Here is a 23,115-nt window from a genome sequence, read left to right as displayed (position 1 = left end):
ACCATTTTCATGACATTTTCTAAATGAGATTTTTAGAAGGTTGCTGGGTTTTTTTAATGTTTAGGAAAAGGTCATCTGGTGCAGTGCTAAACCACCCCCCTGCAAACTTCCCAGGACTCCACCCTCCCAGGCTGCTCCTCAGCATGCATGTGGATGCTTCTGGCAGCTTGTCTGGTGTGTGGGCTGCAAAGAAACGAGAAGAGCTGTAACTCCGCCTCCCCGCAAGTAGGTCTTTGAACGGTGACTGGTAAACTTCTCCCATTACGTGCACCTCAGTGAACCCAGAAACTTTGGAGGCCAGCAAACCTGCCTCCTGAGAGAAAAAGGGAACACCTGCCAGCTCATAAGGGATGGAACCAAACCATGCTGAGGACAACGACTTCTGGGACTTACCACTAGACAAACTGTCTCTACAGCTGCCAAGCAACCGGCCGAATTCCCACATTGGACTAGGGCTACAATTACACAGCCTCATCGATCCTGTTTACAATTACTTTTAGCCTTTGTTATTACTTTGGCAAAGGAGTTCCGGATCATTTACTCACTCAATATTCATTTACCGGGCACCTGCTCTGTGCCAGGAAGGGAGGAGAATGGGGATGAGGGGAAGGCAGTGGTGCCTGGAGACTCAAGTTCTAAGGGAGATGAAAGCCCGGGGTGCCAGACGAACAGGAAGGCGGCTCCCGACCAGACCAGGGTGGGTGGGTGGCAGCACCCATTCACAAAGGCTTCCCAGGGAATCTTGCAGGATAAAGGGAAATTGACCAGTGGGCAGCAGTGCCATTCCGACACTGCACGTGCAAAGACCAGGAGGGGCAACGCCCGCATATTTTAGGAACTCCACGGAAACAGAGTTAGCAGGAGTGTCTGAGGAATAACTGAACTCTTAGAGAAAACTCAGGGAGGAAAAGATTAGGTTCTTCAAAATTCAAGGGGCCATCACACAGGAGGAATTAGGAGAGGCTATGGGCTGTGTGAAGGTCAGCAGCGATGCAATCAGAAGTGGGTTGGAACCCCAGCTTAAGCACTTATTAGCTGTGTGACCTTAGATCACTTACCTCTGATACTCAGTTTCCTTATCTATAAAAGGGGGAGATTTTCTCTGCTTTCCAAGGTTGTTTTAAGCACTGAAGATAACATGTATGCAAATTAACTGGCACCTAGCAGGGCCCAATGAATGGTACTTATTACTACTATCATTAGACTGATTTTTTTTAGACCCCAAAGGTTCAATGGGTAGAAGATGAAAGAAACAGATTTCCCTTCAACAGAAGAAAGAGGTTTTGAAGAGTCAAGCCTGCACGAATACGCAGGGGACTATTCGGGAGAGAGGGAGCTCCCCGTCACTAAAGGTGATCAAACAGAGATGGATGAGACCCTTGGTGAGAAGGTTGGGGGAGGCAGGCTGGCAATGGAGGAGGTGGGATGGATGAACTCTGAGCTTCCAGGACCGAGATTCTATTATGACTTCTGTTTCAACGGTGCCAAGGTGAAATTTCTGTATGTGTAAGCCCCACTCAAAGTAACACTGTTCAAAATTGGATTTTCTTATATGGATTTCCCATGGGAAATAATTCTAAACAGATACCTCACTTTCGGAAAAAAACTAAAATGGCCCATCAAACCATGAACTAGGGGATAAAAGAATATGAACAGACAAAAAGCAATACATAAAACTCAAAATATAGACAATGGAATGTTTTATATTGAGCTGTTCTACATAAAATTAAGCTACCAATCTCTTTTCATTCTCCCTCTGAACAGTTCCACTAGGCCCCAAACAGACTGGAAAACAGGATGGAATAAATTTACTCTACAGGGACACGAATCAAGTTGCATAAACTTTACAAAAATACTGTGCTAATATTTGCCCTTGGGGCACAGACACGCCCACTTGGGTGTCAGTCCAGGTATTTCTATCTTCGGCTCCAGCCCCCACCCCTTTACAGCCAAAAGCAGCAGAAGCCCTCAGAAAAGAAAACAGCTAGAGTCACTTTGAAAGGCTTGAGATGTGCTAATCGCAGCTCATCCCAGCCAAGAAGCTGGAATCTCACAGCCAGACCATCCCGCCTGCTCCACTCCTGCCAATGAGTCTGCAGCCAGCGGCAGCCTGGCCAGAGAAACCCAACCCTCACCACCAGCGGCCTCGCAGAAATTTTATCTCAAGGAAACACAGAATAATACCCTCCCCCCTCCCCCCCAAAGCATCACCCTATTTATCACTAATCAGCAAGTGACTTGGGAAGTCACCACTCCATTCTTCTTCAGCTCGGTTTCCCAGCTCAGAGCCCTCTGAGGCTCCCTCCAGCTTTAAAATCCTCTTCCTGGAACGTTTTAATCCGAGGGGCCACATCAGGTTATATTAGGTACACTAACCCTGTTGGTTGCCAGGCCTCTAGAAACCAAGATAAAATGTATTTTTATGCAGCCTAGTCAGATTCCAGGGCTCTATGACTTGGTGAGATGGGGTTAGAAACTAATGAAAGGAAACTGCATTAACTCTAAAAAGGACTTAATAAGGCCATACCAAAATGCTCATCAGAACAACGGTACTTAGGAATAATCGAATGCAAATAATGCCTTGTTGCTGCTGTAGTTGCACATACTTGTACTGAGGCCTTCCACGCGCTGGGAGCTAGGAACACAGACATCAACACAATCCATTCTTTGATTTCAAGGAGCGCCCAGCAACTTGGACCAGGAACATCACTGCCTGGGGGCTCCGGGTGGCCAGTGTTGGAGGTCTGAAGGAATCAGCCAGACTTGGCTTCCAGTCTCTGCTCTGCCACTCCCACGCTGATATGACCTCAGACAAATCAACTTGCTATCTGTCTCAGTGTCCCCATCTGTAAGTAATTCTGAGGAGCGGCGATCTCGCGCCTGGCCCAGCACAGACACTTAACACCAGCTGCTGTGAGGACGGCCTCCGTATGACTGCCCTGCCCACACACCTCGCTCCTGGTCCCTGGGCCGTTCCCATTCCCAGGCTTCCCGTCCTGAGGAGCAACAAGGGGCTTACAGGGTTTCAGTTTTCCAAATACTTTCACACCCATTTCTCCTGCTCTGTTCATTCTGACTGGGCCTCGCGGGCAGTGTTGCTGCTCCCATTTCACAGATTGGTAGATTAGACTCCAACAACCATGCCCAAGTCACACAAGCCTCCAAACGGGGTGATGACCCCAGGCTCAGCGCAGAGCATCCTACCCCTGCCCACTGGCCGGCATGACTGGGGAGGAAGGTGAATTACAGGTGATTCACTGGGGGGAAAAAGTCCCACTTAATCACTCTTGTCTCTAATTTACTGACTATAGGTATGTTCCTACCCGTTGAGATAATCTTCATAAACACTCCCCACAGCTCCCATGTTGGTAGATTTCCTCTTAGGAAAGAGACGGTGCAGAAAACCCTCCTTCCTCCCTGATTAATTCTGCAACATCAGAAACCTGAATAATGAGACTTGGGTATTTATTACCATATTCCCTCTGTTCTAAGATGACACGATTGATTTAACAGGTGTTTCAGAAAAATTTTAAAGAAACAGTACATCCAAAGTACCCTTTGATTTCGAAGGTTGTGCTGATTTCAGAAAAGTTAAAATGTGGGACGCACGCTTTTCAGAACTGAGGAAACGTAGTAAATGACTTCCTCTCACTTTTGCAAAAGGTGTGGGCTGGAGTGTGTGCACGTGATGTCTAAACGCCCTTCCAGCTTGACAGGCAGCCACCCCTGGGTTAATTATTAGCAGGAAAACAGGAGTGGGCCACCTCATTTCCTGAGGCCAGGCCCTGGGTTTGGCCTGGGGCCTCTCCTACCCTGACCAACAGCTCTCCTTCCAGGGAGAGCCTGAGAGTGGCCGGCTGGCCCCAGCCCCTGCCAGTCCCCACTTCCACTGCACCTGCCCCCAGGGATCTCAGAACCACGAGGGCTCCTAATACAGGCTCAGGTTCCCTGCAGCCCCGGGAGGCTGGGCTTCTCAATGAACTCGGGCTCAACCAGACCCTTACCTGCTCCCCTTCGGGGGGAGGCACATGTGCTGGATCTAAGCCAAGGATCTCATGAGGACAGCCATGGGGTGTGGGGAACCGATAAACTGGGGGAGCACCCTAGGTGTGACAGGGGCCTGGGTCTCCAGGAGGATCCAGGACAGCCTCACAGCATCTAACCCGTGAGGTTCTTTCAACGAGCCATGGGAGGTGCTTGGGCAGAGCAGAATCTACCTCCATGGCTATGAAAAAACCAGCTGGCTCTGACCCTCCAAAGGCGGCTCACCCTGGAAGGGAAGGAGGAGAGGGCAGCTCGGCAGAGCAGCTGCCATGCAGGGCGCGCTGATGCGCTCACGTCAGGTCAAACAAGCCGACCACCTGCGCTGCTTGTTGAGGGTGTATTGTTTTTTTTTAAGTTGCGCTGATAATGTCTATACACCCACACAGCCTACTCTTTCTCGCCACCCCGCCACCAAACATTTGTCCAGGTATTTCAAACACTTCACTGGCGTTTTTGCTTACGGTTTCACAATATTCCACCTAGTGGAACCATAACCATGGCCGGGTGTTCGGATGACTTCTAATTAGTAGGGCTCAGACTTCCAGAAGCGCCCAAGTTAACCCGGAGAGGGAAGGAGGAGCTCGTGAGCAAGGGCTGGTACAAACATCATGGCAGTGGGGCCCAGATGAGCCCTGATTAGGACCAAAGCACCCGAGATGCACGGCAGCAAGGGGACAGGAAGGGGCCAGACCACCCCTAGAGGAAAATCGCAGAACAGATGAGCAGGTAATCGATGACAACTTGGGGAAAACCACCAGATTTATTGTGTTGTCTTTTCTACCAGGCAGAACAATCTTTCTACACTGAGAAGGATGGAATTAAAGGGGATGGGAAGGCATGTCCTGAGCATCTCCCATGACAGACTCTCTACACCTGTCCTCTCTCTTGACTCACACCCAAGAGAATCAGGCTAAAAACTGTAAGGACCATGCTCAAGGTGACCCAGTGCAGAGTGGAACCCAAACCCAGCAGCTCCTGAGAGAGTCACGCTCCTCCCAGACATTGAACTACCTGCCCTGGTCTTTTGTTGTTGTTGAGGAAGATTAGCCCTGAGCAAACATTTGTTGCCCATCCTCTTCTTGCTGAGGAAGATTGGCCCTGAGCTAACACCTGTGCCCATCTTCCTCTACATTATGTGGGACGCCGCCACAGCATGGCTTGATAAGCGGTGTGTAGGCCCATGCCCAGGATCCAAACCTGTGAACCCCAGGCCGACGAAGCAGAGCGTGCGAACTTAACCACTACGCCACCGGGTCTGCCCACCTTTTTTTTTTTATTGTGGTAAAACAAACAGAACCATAAAATTTGCCATTTTAACCATTTAAAGTACACAATTCAGTGGAATTAATTACATTCACAATGTTGTGCAACTGTCACCAGTATTTCCAAAACTTTTTCATCACTCCAAACAGAAACTCTGCACCCATTAAGCAATAACTCCTCATTCCCTCCCTCCTCTAACCTCTGGCAACCTCTACTTTCCGTCTCTATGAATTTGCCTATTCTAGATATTTCATATAAGTGGAATTATACAACATCTGTCCTTTTGTGCCTGGCTTATTTCACTTAGCATAATGTCCTCAAGGTTCATCCACATTGTAGCATGTTATCAGATCTTCATTTCCTTTTAAAAAAGACTGAGTCATATTCCATTGCATGGACAGACACATTTTGTTTATCCATTTATCTGTTTGACACTTGGGCTGTTTCCCCCATTTGGCTATTGTGAACACTGCTGTAATGAACATCTCTGCACAAGCATATGTTTGAGGCCATTTTCAACTCTTTTGGGTATACACCTAGGAGTGGAATTGGTGGGACATATGGTCATTCCATGTTTAGCTTTTTGAGAAAACACAAAACTTTTCTACAAAGGTTACACCATTTTACATTCCCACCAGCAACGAAGAGGGTTCCAAGTTCTCCACATCCTCACCAATACTTTTTTATTACAGCCATCCTAGTAGGTGTGAAGTGATATCCCATTGTGGTTTTGATTTGCATTTCCCCAACGACTAATGATGTTGAGCATCTTTTTAGGTGCTTATTGGCCATTTGGAGATCTGCAGAGAAATGTTTATCTGAGTCCTCTGCCCATTTTTAATTGGGTTGTTTATCTTAATTTGGGTTGAGTTATGAGAGTTCCTTATATATTCTGAATGTTAAACATTTATCAGATATGGTTACCAAATATTTTCTCCCATTTTACAGGCTGTCTTTTCACCTTCTTGATAATGTCGTTTGATGTACCAGTTTTTAATTTTGATGAAGTCCAATTTATCTACTTTTCTTGCTCGTACTTTTGTGTCATATCCAAGAACCCACTGCTAAATCCAAGGTCATGAAGATTTACTCCTATGTTTTCTCCTAAGAGTTTTATGGTTTTAGCTCTTATATTTAGGTCACAGATCCATTTTGGGTTAATTTTTGTATAAGATGTGAGGGAGTGGCTGCCATGGTCTTTCTGACCAGGGTCCCTCCCCACATGATCCTCTGGCAGAGCCAGCATCACTGCACTGGACCATGAACTTCACAAAGGCAGGATCGTTTAAAAATCACCAATGTGGTGTAGGCAGCCGGCCCAGTGCCTGGTACCCAGCAGGGGCTCAATAATTAACTGAGATGAATGGATGGTTGAGTGGATCGACACTGGGAGCACACTCCACCCCCGACCTGCTTCTCATCACTACTGCAAAACCACCCACAGCTGGCTGAAAGACTTGTTTGTTGGCTGAAAGACTCGTTCATAACAAAGAAGTAGTTCTGATAGACTAAACATTTAAGGACTAAATTTATCAACAACTACACTCACACATTCCTATCAGTTAAACTAAAATGGTCCAAGATCTAACCAGTGCACGTAACTAAGGACAAGGCAGAGGGTCCCAGCCCTGGAAAGCTCAACCTGTCCTTACGAGTCTCCTAGTTCAAGTCCCTCATCGCACAGACAAGGAAACCGAAGGGCCGATGGAGGCGGTGACTTGCCAAAGCCTGGGCTTCAACTCCCAGGGCTTTCCCCACCAAACACAGGCCTCAGCGATCGCCCACTGTAGACAAGCACCAAAACCGCGTGAGGTTAGTCTGAATTCCCTCAAATGGTAGGAGTGGTCCTCTTGCTCCAAAACCTCCCAACAACAAAAAACGCACCCTGGGTCCTCGATCTCATTCTCTGACACAAGGACCACCCCCCTGCCCTCCTCACGTAGCCCCTCACCTGCTCACTTTGCCTGCCCCCTTTCGTGTTCCTGGGTTGTGCCAAGCTGGTTCCCTCTGCTCAGAGCTCCCCTCCCACAGACATCCTCTGCCTGGCTCTTCTCCTTTTCTTCAGACCTCATCAGTGAGGCCTTCCCGATCACTCCTCCTCTCCTTTACTCTTTTTCTCCTTAGTGTTAATCACCACTGGACAGTTAAATATTTGTTTATTGCCTGTCTCCTCCCAATTCCCACATTCCTGCCTCCCACCAGAATGGATGTTCCTTAAAGGCAGGGATTTTATTAGTTAACTGCTGTATCCCTAGCACCCGGAACAGTGCCTAGCAAACATGAGGAGCTCAATAAGTATCTGCAGAATGGATAAGCGCCATACTCAGCATGTACCACATCGCTAAGCATTACAGAGGGGAAAGCAGGCAGCTCCAATTCGCAGGTGAGCACGGCTGGACCCGGCAGCCACAGGGGCCCACAGGCTGTCCCAGCTCCTGAGCCTGTGACAGAGCAGGCAGGGCTGGGATATTGTGGGTGATCAGACACCCTCACACGTCTCAGTCAAGCCTGAGATGCTGGCAGCTGTTACTCTGCTGACCTGGCCATAGAAAATAGAGTCTCTCCCCAGAGGCCCTTAATAAATGCTTGTGAAATGCACAAATGAATGAATAAACAGACAGCTAATGTACACAGGGCTGACACCGCACTTTTACGAGGCTCCTGTCAGCGTGTCATTCCAACAATGCTAGGAGGTGGTTTGACCGAGTCCATTTCTAGGAACCTACTGTCAGGACATATCCAGACATGAAATCAAGTTTTATTTGCAAAGATTTTCCTCCCAGAGACACTGAAAATTACCAAAAAAGTTAATTTCCGACTTCTGAGGGCCAGTTAAAAGTCAGTCACAAAATAGCCACAAGATATCCATGAAGACTTCATAATGACATGGAAAATGATTAGAACATTAAGTTAAAAAGGCTAGTTATAAAATTGTATCTCCAGCACAACTATTTAAGACATAAAAGAACACACATGATCATGAAAATATAATTGCTGGTTTTTCTATCCTTTCAACTTTCCTGTATTTCCAAATTTTCTATAATGAGCAATAATGAGTTGGAAGAAAGAACTTAAAAAAAAAATGCTGTCATTTAAACCTGATGCTTTACTGGTGCCCAGGGTGTGTAACTGCTTAGATCCCCATTCATTCTGGCTGCCTCCTCCCCATTCGTGTTCTCCGGACGCTGCCTCTTCCTCTTACCCAGCGTGCCCTAGCACCTGGCCCCAACAGCCCTCCCAACCCTGCCATCGCTCGGGCCTTGTGAGCCACACCTGCAACCAGTCCTCCCCAAGAAATCCTGCTCCAAGGCTGGCCTGCCCCACCCAACACTCTCCCGGCCTACAGACCACAGTCCAGGCCCGACGACTCCACTTCCCAGCTCTGTGGCTTTGAGCAAGTTATTTTACCTCTCTGAGACTCCGTTTCCATCTCGGAAAGTGAGGTTGACCCCAACTCACAGGGTTCAGGGAACTAATGGCCCCCACCTCACAGGGCCCTTCTGAGGTGAAGGTTCAACGTGCTAATGGCTGTGAATGTGCTCTAGACCCTGCCCTGTGTTGGGTCCCCATCTCTGGTTCCACCCAGCCTCATGAAGCTGAACCTCTTTATCCTCAATCTGCCTAAGTCTGGGCACCCATCAGCTCCTAAGGGAGCAGGAGAAAAGCAGGTTTGCTCGTGGATCTTAGATCAACATGACGGTTTCTTGGCTGAAATCCCCATTCCCCCACTGAACCCTCTACTCCTTCAGAGAGCTCACAGCCTAGCTCTTGCTCCTCAGAGCTGACCCCCAAATCCAAATCACTCCTGAGTCCCCATTCTATCTTCTGAAGACATTCCTGACATTTTTACTCGAGGTCTTGCAACTCCTTAAACCATCTTCCCCGTCCACACTCTCCCCGGCACCCCAACTCAGTGCTCTTAGTCACAGGGTTTCACACATTCTTCCTTCATGAGTGTTCTGCATTCACCCCTCTTTATAATGCCTCAGGCATTTAGTGAGCCCCAACTGCGCCAGGCTCCACGGCAGGAGATGGGGTCCAGAGGTGAGTAAAAGGCTGTCTCAGGTCCCTGCTCTCTGAACTCAGAGGCTAGTCAGAGAGATGCATGAATAATCAGAGAATCACCTCGCAGTGAGGTAAGTGCTGTGAAGACAGGTGTGTGCCACTGGCTGCTGGGGCCTTGTCTAGGGTGTGACCACAGCTCAGCCTGGGAGAGAGAAACACAGCTTCTAAAGGGATTCTAATGGCAAAGCTAGACCTTGAAGGATGAAGTATCAAACGACAAAATCAAATCACCCAATACTTACCCCAAAGCCCTAAGGGGCCCCTACTGCGCCTTGTCCATCGCCATCCACAGTCTGATTCCAACCTAACCCGCCGGATTCCAGACACCTGGGCGCACCTGCCACTCCAGTGTCTCCACGGAGCTGGGAGAAGGCTGTGCAGCCGTGCTTCCTTTGCTTTTCCTACATCCTCTTCTCCACGAGCCCTCCCCACCGTAAGTCATGTTCCGGACCACTGCCACTCAACGTGCGGTCTCCAGACCACACCTGCATCACCCGAGTGCTTGTCAGAAATGCAGACTCTCAGGCCCCACCCTGAGCTACGGAATCCGCCTCCTCTCGTGTGCACATAAAAGGTTGAGAGGCTCTGCTCTCCACCCGAGTCCAGCTTCCTCGGGTCTCTGGCTCCCTCCTCCTCAGCTCCGCTGACCTTCATCACATCCCACACACCCCACGGCAGCACCACTTCAGCCCCACCCTGCCCAGGGCAGCACGCACAGGTCACACCATCTCAGACCTCCGGCTCCACCTGTGGACAAACGTCACACCGTGGTCCTTCTGTCAAGCCTGCTGAGAGGGAGAGATGGCAGGCATTGCTGACAACCAGCACTTCCTGGGCAATTATGTGCCACCGGGAGAAGCTTCTGTCACCATGGGATCTTCACCCGACCTTGTGGGGTGGAGATACCTGTCATTCTCAGTGTGGAGATGAGGAAATCGAGACATTAAGAGGCTCAACCGGGGTCACAGAGTGGTGAGTGGTGGAGGGGGGTGCCCCAGGCTTTAACCTGCTCCAGAGATAACAATGACCACCACAGCCTCGCAGAGAAAGCTCTGTGGGAGGAGGCTGGGGGTTGAGGAAGCACATTCGCCTTTTAAGCTGGGAACAGTTTAGCCAGGACCTAGGAATGTGGGGAAGATGGCAGAGAACAAGCAGGAGAGGGAGGCAGAGGCCAGGTCATGAAACTCTCCAGTGACAAACCAAAGAGCTTAGGCGACAGGAGCAATGAAGTTTTTAGAGCAGGCTGGTCAAAGGTGGTTCCACCTTTCCCTGACATCCATCCCATCCCATTCCCTCTCCCCCAGAAACCTGACTCATCACCATCTGGGACACGCTTCTCTGACCCTCCCGCTGCAGCAAACGCAGTCAGACTCTTCCAGGTGTGCGAGGCTCCATCTCCCGCCCTCCACCCTCTCTCCTCCCCCAGGCCAAAGGCCAGGTCCTCCACAGCCAAGCCTTCCTAAGAGTCACAAAACGTGCCTTACGTGCTCCTCAAGGTCCAGCTGCCAGGAATCCGGTCCCTCCTCTCCCAGGATTGGGAGCCCCTTCCTCAAGGGCTGGAGGCACAGGCTCCCCCTCCAAGCCCAGTCTTCCCACATCAAATCATCAGTTTCCACACTCACCCCCTAGAGAAAGACCCGAGACTCACCTCCTTCCCCTTCAGCCAACATCCTAAGGAGGCCCAAGGGGGTCTGGGGGATGGAGCTGAATAAGAGACAGTCTTGGCCCTGGAGAAGCTCACAGGAGGGAGCCTGGACCCTGAGTATGCACCCCTTTAAAGGGAAAACATTCTCATGAGCCCCCACCGCATCCGTTCGCACACCTGGACCTATTTGGTAACTCTTAAGAAACTGAAGCCTTTCTTAGTCTCTGAAAATGTCTTTTGTTAGCAAATAATCACTGCAACAAGGAACCCACTTTATTATGATTGAAAAAATTTAAGATTAACTTTGTATAAAACAGAAAATGTTAAAATTATAACACAAAATTTAAAAATTCTTTCATTATTTGTAGACTGAAAGTATGTTGGTAGAACTTTATTTGTCAAACACAGATCTAGAGTCGGGCTACTCGCCGTGTGGTCTGTAGATCAGTCTCAACACCACCAGGGAGCTTGTTAGAGATGGAGAACGCAGGGCTCACCCAGGGCCCTAGCATCAGAATCTGCATTTTAACATGAAAGCTCGGGAAGCCCTGGCTTAGAGCACATGGTTTGCGGGGTTGGGGGTAAAGAGGGGGGAAAGGAAGGCCAGATGGAGCCAAGTTACATGCAACCTACAGAGAATGAGGAGATCTTACGTGCTTTTGTAGGGAACAGTCTCTGGTAGTAAAGTGAAGGAGATAACGACGTGCGGGGCCTACTGGTGCCAGTAAGAAAAGTGCAAGCAGATGGGAGAAGCCCAGGGACTGACCAGTTTTCCCTGGGGTGGTAAGGAGGGACGGGTTGGAGGAAGTTCTCTGAGGTGTGATGGGCAGGCTGTGTCCAGGGCAGGTGTGGGGGTGACTGAAGGGGGACCCTGGGGTTTCTAAGCTGGAAGATTGTGTGACTTATGGAAAGGGTGTTTTTAAGGAGAAAGGTGCAGGGCTGTTTTTGATGTGCAGAGGAGGGACCAGGGGACACTCAGGGGGAGATGTTCAGATGTCATATACACAGGACTTCAACTGCTCAGAGATGACCAGGCTGGAGACACAGACCAGCAAGCCCCTGACGATGGGATCAGGTGAGTTCACCCAGGAAGGCCTGCGGGACAATAAGAACAGAGGAAAAAGGGAGCAGACAGCAGAAGATGAGCCAAGGTGGGCTGGGAGGCAGGAGCAGAGAGCCGCTCACAGAAGCCCTGGCACAAGGGAAGGGCAACCGGCCAGGCGCACAGAGACTGAATGGGCTGAGTCGTGTGAACCGGCCACTGGTCTTGAGGAGTGAGTAGTCCCTGGCCATCACAGCAAGGCTAGTGTTCGTCAAGGGGCAGCTCGGGAAGCCTAGGGATGGTGGGCGGGGCATGCAGGGGGTAGATGCAGCTGAGACTGCTATACAAATACCTCAACACCCTACCTGAGGTTGCAAGTCCCTTTAATCAAAACGATCCCTCTCCATACACCCATCTTCATGGCAGCATTATCTACAACAGCCAGAAGGTGAAAGCAACCCAAGTGTCCATCAATGGATAAATGAACAAATGTGGTATATACGTTCAATGGAATATTTTTCAACCTTAAAAAGGAAGGGAATTCTCGCACATGCTACAACATGGATGAACCTGGAGGACATTACGCTAAGGGAAATAAGCCAGTCACAAAAGGACAAATACCACATGATTCCACTTATACGAGGTACATAGAGTAGTCAAACTCATAGACAGAAAGGAGAAGGGTGGTTGCCAGGGGCTGGGGGGAGAAGGGAATGGGGAGTTAGTGTTCAATGGATACAGAGTGTCAGTTTTGCAAGATGAAAAGGGTTCTGTGGATGCCTGGTGGTGCTGGTAGCACAACAATGTGACTATACTTAATGCCACCGAACTGCACATTTAAAAATGGTTCAGATGGTAAATTTTATGTTATGTGTATTTTACAACAATTAAAAAAAATTATGTCGGGGCCGCCTGGTGGCGCGGTGGTTAAGTGCACGCACTCCGCTTCGGTGGCCCGGGGTTCACAATTTCGGATCCTGGGCGCACACCGACGCACTGCTTGTCAAGCCATCCCGTGGCAGCGTCCCATATAAAGTAGAGGAAGATGGGCATGGACGTTAGCCCAGGGCCAGTCTTCCTCAGCAAAAAGAGGAGGATTGGCATCTGATGTTAGCTCAGGGATGGTCTTCCTCAAACAAACAAAAAATTGTCTTTCCTTCATTATAGGTACTATAGAAAAATCTGAACTCCTGGAATTGAACAGCTGTCTGTGTTAAGAGAGGTGAGAGCAAATCTTTTTCGATGACTATAGACTATTCCTCCAGCAGGCTTGGTAGGGAAAGGGAAGGGAGTAACTGGGCAGTGACCTAAAGGTGAGGCCAGGCTCGGAGAAGGCTTTTTTCCAGGTGATGGGACGACACTCTTCAACTGTGAGTGGAAAGGTGAGCCTGAGCCAGAAGACACTCATTTTCTCAGACTGGAGGAAAGGGAGGAAGAGGAGCAGACCCAGAAAATGAAGGAGAGAGGGGTAAAGGTGAGGAGGCTCCCACCAGATGGCCTTGAGCATCTCAGGGCCACAGATGGTGGGCTCACCTGGAGAGGTGAGGACAACAGGTAGGAGACCTGGAGAGAGTGGAACGGTCAGGTTGGCTGGTGTGGGAGTAACATGGGAGGACAGAGGGCTGGTGAGACTGCAGGGAGGGCCCAGCTGGCTGCAGAGCACAGAGCACATTATCTGAAACTATCACTAACTAAGCGTGGGGCAGTGGTCCTCAAAGGATGGTCCCTGGTCTCTGGACCAGTAGCGTCACCCAGGAGCTCGTTAGAAATGCAAATTTTCGGGCCCCACCTGAGAGTCTGATTCAGACCTACTGAATCAGAAACTCTGGAGGTGGAGCTCAGTAGGCTGTGTTTTAACAGGTGATTCTGATGTGCTGAAGCTTGAGAAACACTAGTACAGAATACAGAAATTCAATGGGAAATATCTATCATCTTTTTTATATGAAAATGAAAAAAAAAATCTGTCTAGCAACTTCCACATAAAAGAGCAAGAAATGTCTAACTGCTTCAATGCCAATACAACTTATTTTGATAGTTAGAGAAATGCCAAAGGACGTTAACAAAATAATAGAAATGTACAGCCCATCTAATAAACTTCCTTAGATGAGATCTAGAAAACACACCTAAGATCTGGGGGCTGGAAAATGCACAACATTGGTACCAGTCCTTGCTCTGCAGCTGACCACCTGTGTGCCCTGGAGCATGCGATATCCCTTTCAGGGCCTCAGTTTCCCCATCTATAAAGAGGAAGCTGGAAAAGGTTCTTCTGAGGTCCCTTCCAGTTCTGATACTGTGTGATTCTTTCTGTCCCGTAAAAAGTGACCTCAAACTAAATGCTTCTGCATAGCTGTGCCTTGGGAGAGGAAAAGAACATTTTAACCAGTAACACATAATATCACAGTTAACTAGAGAACCTTAGTTTAGTAGCCCAAAGTGTAGTAAGTGCTAGTATCTTGCATTCTAAGAACTAGAACATTCCTTCACTAACTGGCTTTTCCATTAAAGCCACTGATGCCTAGACTTATAAAAATACTGTACTGCATTGGACTGTGTTCATGAAGTCCACAAGACTGGGATGCCGCAGAAAAATATCTCTATACATTCACATTTTCATCCTATAATACTTTTTATTCCTGGAAGGCAGGGTAAAATATTTTTTATTCCAGGAAGACAGGGTTTGTATTTTTTGCTAGGCAGAAAATGAGTTAAAGAACTGTACTATATGAACCCCAGGGCCTGCCCCCTCGGACTGGAGTATCTGGGCACCCGACATTGCAAATCTCGACTTCCTGATAAACGGCCCCGTATTGACCTTGTAACCGGGATCCCTCGACGCTGGTTTCCTGCCTGATTCTTCTGCATCCAAGTCCCTGTCTGCACCTACTGGTCATCCAATGCCCATCCTCTCGTGCCTGGGTCCCCACTGCCACCTGCTTCCCCACCTCTGCCAAAGGCTGGTGACTAGGTTCTGATCTCAGAACGAGGGCCGGGAGAGGCACGTGAGCATTTGCGCAGGAGGTACAGGTGGAAGTGTGAGCACTGCAGGAAAAGAGAAGATAAGGCCTAGGGAAACTCTGGTCCCCTGCCCCACCTCACTCACACACCCTGGCTCTTAAATTCCAATAGAATTGGGTTAGTGGGAAGCACAGCTGGCTCGTTTGTTCCCCTTGTGCATCCATCACAGGCCCCGTCCCTCCTCCTCCATCCAGCCTGGGTATGTAAGTGATGTTCCAGGCTCTGCCAGTCCCCGTGGCAGGAAGGAGCAAGCAAGGCAAAGCTGAGAGAAAGCTGGTGGAGCAGGTGCAAAGCTGAGGAGGGGCATGCCAAGGGAGATGCGACTACAGAGGTGCGTGTGGACCAAAGCCACGAACATGGGCCCAGCACGCAATGCCAAGGAGATCAGTTTTGTCTTTATCCAGGCAAAGGATTCCTGGTGCTAGAAGGGTTTCTGGGCTGATCCTCTGGCACTGATCTCCAACCTCAAAGTCACGTTTGCCCAGGGAGTCCCAGAGGAGGCTACTCGATTAGATGTAATTCTCAACAGCACTCCCTTTATTCTCAAAATGTTTGGATGATAAATTCTAGTTGCCTTATTCTTGGGCCCCTAGGCCTGCGAAGTTCGAGTCGCAGTGAGAGAAGGCTGTTCGGCGTTGGGAGGGACCAGGTTGAGTCTCACCCCTCATCAGATGTTCCATTCTCCTCTCCAGCATCCCTCCCAAGCCATCACCCAGCATCTGCTTGTATACCTGCAGAGACAACAGGCTCACTACTACTCCTGAGGAAGCCTCTCTTTTGGGGGGAAAGCTGTGCTATAAAAATAGCAAGATTTAAACCTATAAACAGTGTGACTGCAACTAAATAATAGCCTTCAGCAAGGAAAGGAGTAGGAGTGGGGGAAACTAGAAAACCTGCTGACTTTTTTCCTTCCACCTCCTTTCATCTTACCATGTCTTCATTCAACAAATGTTTACCGAGTGCATTTGATGTTCCAGTGGCACTGGGGACACTGTGTGAGTTAACACAGACACACTCAAATTGAAGGGCACTCTAGGAAATAACTGGCCTGTACTCTCCAAAAACGTCAAGGTCGTAGAGGACAAAGATAGGCCGAGGAACCGTTCCAGTTTAAAGGAGACTAAAGAGACGTTACAACCACATGCAACACAGGATCTGGGGTTTTCTTTGCTACAAGGGACACTATTGAGACAAATGGCAAAACCTGAATATGGCCGAGAGATTAGATAACAGTATTTTTATATTGTATCAATAGTAAATATTATACAAAATATTTTATATTTTAATCAATGTAATTTATTGATTCTAAAAATTAGACTGCAGTTACATAGGAGAATGTCATTGTTTTTAGGAAATACACTGAAGTATTTTGGGGGAAAGGAAGAGTCTATAAATGATCTTCAAATGGTTCAGGGAAAATATATACATACAGAGAAGGATAAAATAAATGTGATAAAATGGCAACATCTGGGGAATCTGGGTGAAGGGTATATGGTAGTTGTTTGTTCTATTCTTGTAACTTTTCTATAAGTCTGAATTAGGTCACAATAAAAAGTTAAAAGAAAAAAATAAGTCTCAGAGAAAGTTTTCTTTAAAAAAAGAAAGACCCTGGGGCCGGCTCCGTGGCTTAGCGGTTAAGTGCGCGCACTCTGATGCTGGCGGCCCGGGTTCGGATCCCGGGAGCGCCCCGAGGCACCACTTCTCCGTCCAACGTGAGGCCGAGTCCCACGTACAGCAACTAGAAGGATGTGAACCTATGACATACAACTATCTACTGGGGCTTTGGGGGGAAAAAACTGAATAAATAAAATCTTTAAAAAAAGAAAGACCCTGACTTCACAGAGCTCACAGTGTAGCTGGGGAGGCAGGTACTAATACAAATAATTACACTAATTAACCACAAAATTGCAACTGTGAAAAGTGCTGTAAAAGGAGAGAGATCTGGTGGCACGAGCGTTTATAGCAGGCAGTTTACCCCAAATCAGGAAGGCGAGGGAAGGCATCTGCAGCCATGGAACTAAGGCCCAGAGGAGCAGTTAACTGCGGGCGAGGGGAAGAAGGTTCCAGGCCTCCACAGCCCCTGTGGCAGGTGAGGCGAGAGCTGGAAAAAGCAGGAGGATCAAAGCCCGCACACCGGGGCCTGCAGGAGACGCCAACATTCATTTTCTCTTTTATTCTAAGAGCAATAGGAAGTATTTTTGCAAGACCCCGTGGGCTGCGGACTAGACGACAGGCTGGCAGGTGAAGGGGTGTGTGGAGTCCTCGGCAGTGGTGGTGGTGGTGACGGCTGCCCCATGAGGAGCATCATGAATGATTTTTCTTCTGCTCCATGACACTTTAATTTTCGACCACAACCATGTATGAATTTGATAGCCAGACCAGGGGAGAGAACTGGGGAGGCAAAGCGGGCAAGATCTGGGCTCAGGCTGTGATCATCCCCACTCCAGGCCCACCATGGGTAGGGTCAAGGGCTGGCTGACAGAGCTGGTTACCACCTCTTTCACCCAGAACCTGGGGTCTAGACCATGAGGATGACTCACCCAAAGGAAGTGGGGTGCAGGAGCCAGGTCTTCACACCCCACGCCTAAAGTCCTCTCATCAACACAGCATCCAGCTGGCCAAGGCCCCTTTCTGGTCCCTGGGAGGGGGCTGTCACTCACGCACAGCAACCCTCAGCACTGAAGCTAAACAAAGGGCCCGTCTGGAGGGTCAGAGGCCCAACCACAAAGGGAAGGGCCCTTCTTGTACCAAGTTCTACCTTAGTGGGTTTTCAGTCTTTAGCTCCTTTACAATGGTCAATTTAAAGGAAACAGGTTCTATTATTATCCTCATTTTACAGTTGAACGATTTGTCTAGGGACAGACTTGGTTTCAAATCTTGGCTGTCTACATATAAGCACTGTGCCCCTCGGGCCGCCACTTCATCTCTCTGAGTCTCGATTTTCTCACCCCATCTGTAAAATGGGGCTGGTAGGATTAGCAAGATTCTGGGGCTGGAAGGCACCATTTATTCCCTTTTGGGGCTCCAACAGGCTCAGTACAGAAAATTCACCCCAAACTACACATTGCTTAAATATTTACTAAAACCTTGTGTATCCTGACAGTAAATCATGGGACCTGAATTTTCCAGGACTATCCCAACTTCAAATCCTCTGTCCTAACTTTCCACATAAACCATTGAAATGCCTCAAAAATTCCACTCTCTCAGTATCCAAACAACACCTCCCAGGCCTCCTCTTGCCTAAAGAAGCAGTTCAAACATTCTTTTTCAGACTACAGATCCCAATCTTTGGTTCAGAAATTGTAGTCAGCGGAGCCCAGCTGGCCCCCCGAAGGAAACGGGGTCAGGGAGAAAAATCCGTGGCAGTCAGCAGTCCATCACAACTCACAGACGCGGCTGTTTCCCGGCGCATCGATGTCAACTGTAGCCAGGAGAAGCCGTACCAGGATCAGAGCATCACCCACAGAGGGACATGGCCTGGGGAGGTGAGCTCTGCCCCCTACCTACCAAGCGTCCGGGTGCCGGCGAGGCAGCATGGCCAGAGGGCTGCCACGAGGATGAAATGAAGGAGTCAGTATTTGGACAGCACTCAGCACAGTGCCTGGCAGCCAGTAGGTGCCGTATCAGTGTTTAATAACTAAAACCACAGGCATCGCTGCCAGAAGGTGCTCATGCCTCAAAGACAACCCAGGAGCATCACTCCCATCCAGCCAAAATGAGGAGCATGGGCACTTTCTCCTGGGCTGGGAGGCGGGGCCCCTGTGCAGAGATGGCGCAGCACCCTAACTACAGGAGCCAACATCAGGAGGCTGCACCTGGGGAAGAGTCCCCCTCCCGAAGTACACACAGTCTCTTCACGCCTCTGCGACTGTGCTCCTGCCCTCTGCCTGCCCCCCAAAGGCCATCTTTTTCTACCCTCAAGGCTGAATGTAATGCCAACTGCTCCCAACGGTGTTCCTGATGCCCGTCAGAACAAATGGCTCCCTCCACTGGTCTCGCCTGCGTTTGGCTTTACCCTCTTTTAAAGCAGTTATCAGATAGACAGACGGATGGAGATGCAGATGCATGCGTGTACGCGCACACACACACACACACAATGCCGCTGCCTTCCCAACTCCGCCATGCATCCTTCCAAGATAGGGGTTCAGCATTCATCCCTGAAACCCCAGAGACTGGCATATAGTATAGGCTCCATAAATGTCCTCTTTTGCTGTTAAATCTGTGCTCACGGCTGGTCTTAACCTGGAGGCCGAGGGTTCAGGTGCATGCCCAAGCAGAAGGTCTGCAGATGCAAGACCTCTGGGTCTTGGAAGCCATGACCAACCAGATTTCAGTCAGGGCCCTACCAAGCACTCCCTTTAGTGCCCCCGCGGGCAGATGAAAGGAGACACCTGTGAGATCAGAGCCTGCGGTTGCGAGGACCCAGACTAGAGCAGTGTGGACACCGAGCAGGTCCTGTCCGGTCTCCAGGAGAGTAGTGAGAAGAGCCCAAGCTAGGGAAGCAACAGCAGCAGGCTGCCTGCCCCCACCGGCCGTCAACACCAGGGCCACTGTGGGTACTGAGTGACACAGGCATTCCAGCCCCTGCAACAGATGCTGGGGAGGGATGAAAAGGGATCAACCCTGCTTTCCAGAAACCACTGTCTGCTGGAAGGAAGGCAAGCTCTGGGAATAAGGTCAACAGGCACTCTCCTAGGTAGAGAAGGAGGGACCACAAATTGCTGGTCCCCTCCCAACCTGCCACAAACCCTGGGGGAGGGGGTAGAGAGGGTTTCATGTCCTCCTGCTCCCTCCAGTCCCCAAAGCCAAGTCCCTCTGGTGACTTACGTCCCTCCTAGAAAACGGAATCCCTCGGGTGCCTGGACCCGAGGTGCAAAAGGTCACAATTCATCCCTCTTGCTCCTGGCCCCACACTCCCTTTGCTAGCTCAGTGTGCTTGTCTGCAGGGGCAGGGAACGTGACACTGAAATGAAATAATGTACGTGAAACCTCCCAGTTCACAGTCAACCATCAAGGAGCTGGTCTCAATCCCCAGAGACCAATTACCAGCCTGGAACCCCAACTTCTTTCGGGGATAAGATTTGTCTCTGACCAGGATCCTGACACTTGAATGAGAATGTTAAAAAGCTCTCAGAATACCTTTTCTATGATAAAATGCAGAAAGGAGGGCTCAGAGACAGGAGCGAGGAAGCAGTGTGGGATCCTGAATTTGCCTGAGTGTTACCTTGGGTTCTCTCTCCTGCCCCAAGCTGTCCCCAAGGGCCAGCCATGTGTCTGTCCTGGCCAGAACCTGCCTTCTCCCTGCAGAGAAGTCCCCCCAGGCACCTAGGTTCACTGGGGTCCCCTGGCCTACTCTGCATCCCCACCCAGCACTGCATCTACCATACAGAAGCAGCCCAATAAATGCTTGCTGACAAGAATTCCTCAGCCACTCCAAAATGCCTTCAGTAACGTGACCTTTGACATTCCCCAGCTAATGTCTAATTTGCATACAGGAGTCCGTTTTAGGAGACTGCAAATCAGGAGAGACAACTCAGGATCAATACAGAGTATTAGGCACATTTTATTCTACTCTAATTCTCTGCAGATTGGTATTCCATTAACTGTAGGTGGGATTTATGGGAGCTCATTATCAACTAGAATATTTAACTACAACGACCTACTCTCTGTCAGATCATAGCTTACGGTTAATTTTCAACTAGTCAATCTCAGAAAGGTTCTAGCTTTCAGTCTACTTTACATCATAATTTAATCATCAGGAAAGTCATCTATTTGCGAGTCTCCATACAATAAAGGGCAGCTTGATATAGAAGAAAAAGACCCACCCATGGAACCAGAAGATGTGAGTTACATCCCAGCTACACCACACACTGTGTAATCGACAGCTCAAAGCCTCAATTTCCTCATTTGTAAAATGGGAATAACACCAGCCCCAGGAGGGAGTTGTAAAAACTAAATGAGCTGACGCATGTGGATGCTCTCTGTGCAGTTCTATAAGGCTATACAAAGGTTAGTTATTATAGTAAAAACATGAGATGAAATTCCCAAACAACTCAGGCTAATGATAGAAAGCACAGTGGTTCTAAATCGGTGGTTCTCAAGAGGAAGACAGGCTATTTTGCCCCTCCTTCCCGGGGCCATTTGGCTGTGTCTGGAGGCATTTCTGGTTGGCACAACTAGGGAGAGGGTTTGCTACTGGAATTTACTGGGAAGAGACCAGGGATGCTGCTAAACATCCCACAATGCATAGGACAGGCCCCACAACAAAGAATTACCAAACTCCAAACGGTAACAATCCAGAGGTTAAGAAACCTTGATCTAAACAATCACTGCAAGTTGGGTTTGGGAGGTTTTTAGAACAGAAATCTTCCTAACCAGGCTTTACTTTCAAGCATCATCTGCTTAAACATTTGCAAGATGGATTATTTTGCAAAACAGCTCTTTTGCAAGTAAAGCTGAAGTGCCAACTTCTGGAGTTTCTGAATGTATAAAACTGCTTTTAAAGAAGATGCTCTCAGATTACAATTCGGCTAAATTGTTTTTCCAAAGCCCTTGACTTCAGCAGAAGTTCTCCTGGGCACAAAGACAGGGTCTGTCACTCTGCCACTAGGCCCTGAAGATGCTTTCGTAATTCTAATTTCCTGGTGAAATGGGAGCCACGAGGGTCTCTAAACGAATTAAATTCACATCACGCCAACTGCGCGCTCGCTTTGTGCCGGGCAAGGTGCCAAACACCTCCACATAATTTATCCCACTTAATCCACCCGACAACCCAGCGAGGTGGGCATCATTACCGGCTGTTTGCAGGAGAGGAAATTGAGGATCAGAGAGGTTAAACAACTCGCCCAAGGTCACCAGCTGGCCACGGGGGAGTCCAACTCGAACAGACGTCTCCAGTTTCCAAGTCACAAGCTCTTTCCACCACCTCGGAAAACCCAGGTGTCAAGTTGTCTCAACTTCCCATGAATTTTTAAGGCAACCGCAACTTCTCAGTAAGTTTAGGTTGCTGGAAATGCGAATTTCCGGGGGGCTGGGCGCTCTCACATACACCCCGCCCCCCACTGCAGCTGTCTCAGCACAGGTACCTGATAAATCATTCCGGATCGCCCGCGGAACGGGGAGGATTTATTGGCGCTGGAGTTCGTGCCAGGCCCAGGAAATGCCATCTTTGAAAGCCGAGAGGCGGATTCGCCCGGGGAGCCGAGAAGGTCTGGCCGCCGCGCTTGGCTGGCTCCCCGCGGGCTGTGCGCCCCCTCGGCGCCCGGGGCCGCGATGGCGGCGGCGCTGGGCCCTCCGGGGTCCCCGGCCGCCCGGGCTCGGTCGCGCCCGCCCCTGCCCCGGTTGGAGCGCACGCCCACGCCCCGCCGCCGCCACCGCGTCCCGGCCGCCCGCCCGGGACAGAGCCCCACCCGGCCCGGCCTGCTCCCTCCCGCCCCGGCCCCGCCAGGTGAGCGCGGCGGGGCGCCCCTCCCGCCCCGACGTGGCGCCCGCCCCGGGGCGGCCGCGGCCGCGGCCGCCAGCTCGCCCGCGCCTTCGCCGCGCGCCCGGGACCGGTGGGGGCGGGGCGGCGCCGAGCGCGCCCCGGCCCCGCCGCCCCGCGCCCTGCCCCGGCCCGGGGTCGCGGCGGCCCGTACCTGCAGCATCCGGGGGCGCGGGACGCCCAGGTAGGTCGCGCGTGCGGGCGGCGCGGAAGCTCGCTCGCGGCCCGACCTGGCCGCCGTCTGAGCATGCCCAGTGCCGCCCGCGGGCGGCTCCCGCCGGCCGGGCTGGCCGCGACGGGCCCGCGCGCCGGGCGGGGGGCGGGCGCCCGGGCCGCCCTGCGGGGCGCTCCTGCCCCCGCCCCGAGCTGGCGCGCCCGGACGCGCCTCCCCGGGCCACCCGGGCTCCCATGCCGAGCTCCGTGCAGCGCCGGCTCCCCTTGCGCATGCACGCAGGCATTGGCTCCATAACCACTTATTGGGCACCTACTGTGTGCCCGGCCCACGGTGATTCCATACCTAAGAATGTCAAGCAGTCGGCGTTCAGCAAATCTTTGAAATGA

The 23,115-nt window shown here is 50.3% G+C and overlaps 1 protein-coding gene across 7 annotated transcripts in view; it reads right to left on the bottom strand.

The window, feature by feature from the left end:
- PTPN3 (protein tyrosine phosphatase non-receptor type 3) overlaps window positions 1–22,783 on the bottom strand; it is a 107,485-nt gene extending 84,702 nt beyond the window's left edge. For 4 of the 7 annotated variants that reach the window (XM_087419333.1, XM_087419329.1, XM_087419334.1 and 1 more), the window contains exon 1: window positions 22,709–22,783. The gene's annotated coding sequence lies outside the window, so the exon portion shown is untranslated. Of the gene's footprint in view, window positions 1–21,868; window positions 22,121–22,159; window positions 22,316–22,708 lie in introns of those variants that run through there. The other 3 variants (XM_087419330.1, XM_087419331.1, XM_087419335.1) reach the window with 3 other exon arrangements.
- Between the last annotated feature and the right edge of the window lie 332 nt (window positions 22,784–23,115).

This window comes from Ceratotherium simum, chromosome 29 (genome assembly GCF_057802395.1).
Source record: "Ceratotherium simum simum isolate JZ-2026a chromosome 29, ASM5780239v1, whole genome shotgun sequence".
NCBI classification, from domain to species: Eukaryota; Metazoa; Chordata; class Mammalia; order Perissodactyla; family Rhinocerotidae; genus Ceratotherium; species Ceratotherium simum.
This window is presented reverse-complemented; position numbering and strand designations above follow the sequence as displayed.